At 41.4% G+C, this 7,484-nt stretch overlaps 1 non-coding gene across 1 annotated transcript; it reads left to right on the forward strand.

Annotated features, from left to right (window-relative positions):
- The first annotated feature begins 6,689 nt into the window (after positions 1-6,689).
- On the forward strand, positions 6,690-6,795 carry LOC142523497 (small nucleolar RNA R71). Its single transcript, XR_012814688.1, has one exon. It is a non-coding gene; the product is annotated as a small nucleolar RNA R71 (small nucleolar RNA).
- The last annotated feature ends 689 nt before the right edge of the window (positions 6,796-7,484 follow it).

Genomic DNA, 7,484 nt, shown 5'->3' on the forward strand with positions numbered 1-7,484 from the left:
TTCGAACCCATGTGTCTATCTCAAAACTTTCCTTTTTGGTAAAAAATATATATAATAAATAAATAGTTATATATTTCGAATATTTCATATATATTGCATATTGTCCCTTGTTCTATATTGTCTCTTTTGATTCTGAGCATTTCCATTTTTGATTTCAAGAAATGGCTCCATCTACTCTCATGAGACCCCACACCAATGCCCAAGCTGCCATTCGTTTGAAGGAGTTTGCCCTTCACTTTCAGTCCCGTCAGATTCAGCGACTTAGAGCCAGAATGAGTGAGAGGAAGAGGGAGGTCGAGACTCTAGCCGCCGAGAAGGAGGAGACTTGTGTCCGGCTTAACCTAAGCAATCTACCAGGGTGAGCTAGTTAGAGGTGATACCGTGGACCTAAGAGATGTCATAGAACAGTGCAAGTATCAAAATGGAAAGTTACGCGAGGATATGGAGCGTTATTGCAAGGAGCTGGAGGAAGAGAAACAACATAATGCCAAGGGTAAGAGGATACTGGAGAATTCATGTGAGGCCATGAACATCCTTGCGTATGTGAACCATCGTCTGACCCAGAAAGTTGAAGCTCTAAAGGACCAGGCCAAGCAGAAGAAACAATACCATCTGTAGTATCAGCAGCATCGGAATGACGAGATGGACGTGGCTGATGCAGAGATACAGGGACTTAAGGCACAGGTGGCACAGCTCACGGAAGAGAACGTCCAGCTCACCCATATGGTGGAGATACTTCAAGAGGAAAAGCCAGAGGAGGAGCCGATAGAGATAGATGAGCCTATAGCAGCAGTTGGGGATGGAGAGATAGATGACTAGAGTGTCTTAGTGATCTTTCTTTATTACTAGGAGTTATTTTATCCATGTTGATGTGTTATTCAGTATGATTTGTTTTCATTCAGTACTATTTATTTCCATTCAATTGTTCCTTTATATTCAAAAATTAATAAAGTTATGTTTATTTATTTCGGTTGTTCCAGCATAACTTATTTATTCAAACTTATCGTTATGAGCAACAAATTCTTAGAAACGTTTAAAATTGTAGGAAATGGCCGGTAGACCTCCAAGGCAAAACCACAACCCTCGCTACGCTAACAACAACAATGCCAATGAAGGAGATAACGGACCACCACCTAGGTTCAGCCTTAACCAAGCAGACCTGATGGCTATAGCCACGATCGTGACGACAACACTGCAAGGGTTAGTAAAAGCAAACGCCAATCAGCCACCACCACCTCCACCACAGCACGGAGTGAAGTTCCACTACGAATCACTTCGCAAGAATAGTTATCCAACCTTCAGTGGAGCTGCCGACCCGGAAGTTAACAAGAGCTGGCTGAAATGCGCGGAGACTCAACTGCGACTGTTGGAAGTCATGGAGGCACTGAAAGTGGACGTGATAGTGCCTTTCCTGGAGGATAAAGCAGGCAAGTGGTGGGAAGCAATCTCACCAGCCATGACAGCTGCAGGACCAATCACGTGGCAGCGTTTTAGAGAAGCTTTTCTGAAACAGTATTATCCAGCCGAGGTCAGATTGCAGAAACTGAGTGAGTTTGAAAATTTCAGTCAAGCTCCAGACATGTCAGTCGTGAAATACACCTCCCAGTTTAATGCCCTTGGATCATATGCTCCAGCAATCATGGCAGATGAAGTTCTGAGATTGCATCGCTTCAAGAAGGGATTGAACAGCAGAATCCAGTCGGCTTTGGCAGTCTATCAGCCAACAAATTTTTCAGACCTGATGGTGATCGAGCAAAACTTGCACTGTGGAACCTTAATAAAATATGATTGTGTATGCTCAAAAATTAATCGCAAGTGCACAATGTCAAGTAAAAGTATAATGTACATGAGTACGAGTATCGTTCCACTGGAGACTGTGTTTGACAATTATTATCTTCGGTTATTAAATCTTTAGCAACGAAAATTGATTGATTGATTATTACTACTATGCTCAAATAAATGCACAAATAAAATGACTCAATAATTAAATAATGAAATATGATATTAAAAATGGTTGATTTAAAATGCAATGAAAAATGGATTTGTTGGGAATTTCGGTTCACCTATCCCTCGTGAATTAATTAATTCGTTCGATAATGATTATATGCTTCCGACAGGATTTCCTATTCAATTGAACACGCTCTCTCGAGCTATGCCAAACTAATTCTACTAAATGAAGTAATTAAATGTCTTTAATTATTTATGAAAAGTGAATTGCATGTCGATCTATGAAATCCCCTAGTTTTCGACCCTTAGGACTATAACTATCGGCGCGTATCCAATTTCATATATCTATGTAAATTGTAGATCCACGGATTATACTACTCGTTCCTATAACAAGTTATTCTCTCGAACTCACTCGCAATATAAAAACGTTGTTAAAGTTAGCTACTCTTTAACAACACGATAAAACAATATTATCATCAAGAATAAATCAGAAATCGATATGTGAATTAATTTAAATCAAGGTTCGGGGTAGGATCCCCTTAAATCCCAACAAATAATAAAGTTAGCTACTAGAATTCATAGTTAAAATAAACAAAACAATGTTGAATGATAAAAACTAGATTAGAAATACTAGGCTCGACGAAAATGCAAGGAACGGCGCCCGAAAATCTTCGAATCTTCGATCCAAGCGCGAATTCCTCTCCAAGGCTTGTGGCGGCTGCTGGTCGAAAAATCGTGCCTAAAATCCTCCACATCCAGAAAATAAGGTAAGGAATCGTCCAAAAATCTTTCCAAAATTATCGAGCGCACCCGGGCGGACATCAGTTTCCGCCCGGGCGGATAACTTTCGCACATTATTTTTTCCTTTTTTCTCTGGCGCGCCCGGGCGGATGTAAGTTTCTGCCCGGGCGGATGACTCTCGCAAATCATGATTTTTTTCAGCTCTCAAGCGCCCGGGCGGATGTGAATGTGCGCCCGGGCGCAAGTCCTTCGCAAAATAATTCTTTTTCTCTTCATTTTTACACGAATCTCCTGCATTTTCACACCGAGACACATGATTAATAATAAAACATAATATAAACTAAAATGTGATAAAATGCATGCAATCTAAACGATAAATGCAACATAATGGGACAAAACATGACATGAAAAACAAGTATAATCCACCTATATCAACCCCCCAATACTAACCTTTTGCTCGCCCTCGAGAAAAATAGGTGACAAGACAGAATGGACTATGACACAAAGTACCCCGACATTGAATTCATAGTCATCAACTAGCGTCAACGAAACTCAACATATTCCATTTTCGATCAATGCAAAATCACACTCTTCGCACTTTCTTTGGTCTAAAAACATTTTCCAATAAAACATGAACGTGTATGTGTGTGTCGTTAGTCCTAGCATCATAAATGACAGTGGGATCCATTTTCAACCATTGTCAGATATTTAAATCAGCCTATTAGTGTAAATATCACTCTCCTTTATTCCTCTGCACACAGTAATCACCAGCAGCGCCCTTTTTCAATTTTTTTTTTCTGAATTGGAATACAGTGATAAAAGGACTAATTTAGAACCTTTCATCTCATATTCACATCCCAGTGTTTTTATATTTTTAGCCAGGAATAGGATTTCATTCCTTTATTTGGCTCCCCAACACCTTACATCTCCAACTTTAGCCAGGAATAGGATTTCATTCCTTTATTCGGCTCCCCCACACCTTACATCTCCAACTTTATCTCTTTTTTTTTTTCATTTTTTACGCTGCTGATAGATACCTCGATTCAAGAGAATATCATCAAGTTCAATTTACACCTTCAAACATCTTCGTTCCCCACTTTAGTTTCAAATTTTCACTATCTTAGCATGCATGCTTCTAGTTCTAACATTTGTGCAAAGAAAGTTCAACGTTTTAAATAAAACTTCATGTCTTTACCACAGTAAGTGCTAAAGAAGTGCGAGTACACTACAGACAGGGCATGTCTAATCACTTCCTAATCATCCTTGGCTAACAAGTCTACTTCAAACACTGTCGGCTGACGCCAACAAAAAAAACCAACAAAGAAAAAAACGACTCATGACACATCACCCATCCACCCCCCAATACTAAAGTCGAGCAGTGTCTCCAATGCAACAGAAGATAGAAAAGAGACAGATAGTGCATAACAAAACGGATGCAATATGACCTAAACATGCAACAGAAATAGAAATAAACAAAAATGATCTAAACGACATGCAAGAAATAAAAAGAAGGGACATAAGTGACTCCCCTCTCAAAGATCGTCCTCCTCGTGCGCCTCTGGGGGAATGACGTCAGCTGCCGGCTCTGGTGTATCGGCATAGTGGAACTGAAACGATGGTGGGAAAGCGGGCATGGGTGGTGGGAGAAGGGCTGGGTCGATACCACTGTGGCTCAGGGATAGACGAAGCATGGCATCAGTGGCAGTTTGATACGTCTGACTCACAGCCTGCCACTATAATTGATGGTCCGCGAAGGCAGCAAATTCCTCCATCCGGTCCTGAAGAAGGCGACGTCGAGGTAGAAAGAAAATTAAAACGAGTAGAGAGGCAAAGAAATTAGTTCTCAATTTATAGTCGAGAGCTAGACTGCAAGTTCCCCTCAGTTCTGATTGTTTTGGAATCGAGTGACTCCAATTTGTCGTTACCCTGTGCCACTTAAATATTTCTTCAGTCGTTGAGAATTAACTGTGAATGGCTCATTTTTTTTCATCTCTCACAGTTTTGTCTCCCGGGGAAACACCTTGGTGATCATGTAAGGGCCCGTCCACCTTGACTTGAGCTTGCAAGGAAACAGGCGTAGCTTGGAGTTGTATAGCAGCACCGTTTCACCTTTTTTGAATTCTCTCGACGTGATGCGCTTGTCAGGTGCTCGTTTTGTACACTCTAAGTACACGTACTTCAGGTGTGGAGGCCGTGGTTTTAGCTCACATGTTGGCGGTTCCTCAATGCTTGACTTCTGAGGGGTCAAATCTCTTCGATCCCCCATGTCCTTCAGTTTCACCCTTTCTGGCTTCTTCCATTGATGGTTGGCATTATAGTACGCCACTCTTGCAGATTTTTCTTCATCAAGTTCATCCTCCTTCAATTCAGTGGTGAGAGTTGCTTCCAATGGATCCTTCATGGCATCCTGCACAAATTGACACACAAGTGAATCCGATGAATCAACTATAAAACAATCATTAGTGTGCAGTGGGTGCTTAAGAGCGTTAAAAACATTAAAAGTGATTTCTTCCTTTCCCACTCTCAATCTCAACTTCCCTTCTTGCACTTCAATCACGGCCTTGCCAGTTGCAAGGAACGGTCTCCCTAAAATCAAAGGCATCTCCCTATCCTCTTCCATGTCAAGCACCACAAAATATGTAGGAAATGTAAACTTTCCCACTTTTACCAACACATCTTCTTTGACTCCTCGTGGATGTTTGACGGATCCGTCAGCTAGTTGCAAGGAAATCTGTGTTGGTTTAGGCTCGCCCAATCTAAGTTTCCTGAATACAGATAAAGGCGTAAGATTAATGCTCGCACCAAGATCACATAAAGCTTTAGGAAAAACAACATCACCAATCATGCAAGGGATAGAAAAACTCCCTGGATCCTTTACCTTTGGTGGGGTCTGGTTTTGTACCAATGCAGAGCAATTCTCAATCAATTTTACAGTCATGTGATCCTCCAACTTATTCTTATTAGCTAAGATGTCTTTCAGAAATTTAGCATAGCTCGGCATTTTCATCAAAGCATCAGCAAAAGGAATATTGATGTGCAATTTTTTAAATACCTCAAGAAACTTACCGAATTGCGCATCAAGTTTTGCTTTTTTCAATGCTGCAGGAAAAGGAGGAGGTATAATAATTTTGGATTGTGCAGTGGGTGCTGGTGTAGAGTTAGAAAACTTACCTGTGTGCGTATCAACCGCTTCTTTTCCTTGATCCTCTTTTTCTTTTTCCTCTTGTTCAAGCACTTTTCCACTCCTCAATGCTATGGCTTTCACTTGCTCTTTTGGGTTGGTCTCAGTGTTGCTTGGCAAGGTGCCTGGCTCTCTACTTGCTATCATCTTCGCTAACTGCCCAATCTGATTCTCTAGCCCCTTTATCGATGCATCCTGGTTTTTCAGTCTAGTCTCGGTGGCTGAAATGAACTTAGACATCATCTGCTCCAAATTGGATTTCTCTTCTCTAGGAGGATCAGATCTGTACATCGGTTGTTTCCCATATGGTTGTCCTCCTTGTGGTCGATTCTGACTGCTTTGACCACCCCATGAGAAGTTGGGATGTTGCCTCCATCCAGGATTATAAGTGTTTGAGTACGGATCATTCCTTGGACGGTTTTGGATTCCCACTTGGTTTATCGGTGCCTCATTTTGCACATAGAAGGGATTGTCATCTTGACAGTCCTTCACAAAATGTTCACCTCCACACTTTTCACAGAATATCTCTTGAAGACGCATAGTTGTGCCACCCATATTCAAACCATCCAACTTCATGTTCAAGATATCGAGTTGTGCAGTAATAGCGGAAAGGTCAGTTACCTGGTGAACTCCTGTACTTCTTCGCTGATTATTCCTTTCAGATTGAGTATGATAGCTGCTAGCAGCCATCTCCTCCAACAACTCATATCCTTCCTCAGCAGTTTTTCTCAACAGGTTTCCACAAGCAGCAGCATCTATCATAGTACGATTAGGAGTAAGCAGGCCATAATAAAAGGTTTGAACGACTAACCCAAGTGGCAGTTCGTGATGAGGACATCTTCTTAATAAATCTTTGAAGCGCTCCCATGCCTCATATAAAGACTCCTGCTCGAATTGAGCAAATGTGGTGATGTCTGCCCGCAGTTTCATGGTCTTAGATGGAGGAAAGTATTTAATTAGAAACGCTTTCGCCATGTCCTCCCATGTGGTGATCGAACCTACAGGCAAACAATTCAACCATGCATTAGCTTTATCACGTAGGGAGAAAGGAAATAAACGCAACCTAACAGCATCATCAGAAACTCCATTAAATTTAAAAGTGTCGCAAATTTCAAGAAAATCTGCGATGTGCGTGTTTGGGTCATCTACTGCAGATCCTTCAAACTGGACTGTGTTCTGAATCATCTGAATTATAGCTGGTTTGATTTCGAAGTGGTTTGCCCGCACCATAGGCCTCACAATGCTGGGGTGTGCTCCATCCAAAGAAGGTTGGGCATACTCCAGCATCGGTATGCGGCGTGGCATCTCAACACGTCTAGCATCATGGTGTTCCTCCTCATGATCGTTCTCGTGCCTCTCCATCAGTTCTTTCATTCTCTGATGCTGTCTTCTCCTGCGGAAAGTTCTTTCAATTTCAGGGTCAAACTGCTCAAGCTCCACGTCAAGTAACTTTGGCATGCACTAGACTAGATATCTGTGAAGAAATCGAAGGTGTCAAACAAAGTAAAATAGATAATACTAAAGAAAATAACTAAAAATAAAATTGTGAATTAACAGTTCCCGGCAACGGCGCCAAAAACTTGATCGAGCAAAACTTGCACTGTGGAACCTTAAT

This window comes from Primulina tabacum, chromosome 13, assembly GCF_025594145.1.
Source record: "Primulina tabacum isolate GXHZ01 chromosome 13, ASM2559414v2, whole genome shotgun sequence".
NCBI classification, from domain to species: Eukaryota; Viridiplantae; Streptophyta; class Magnoliopsida; order Lamiales; family Gesneriaceae; genus Primulina; species Primulina tabacum.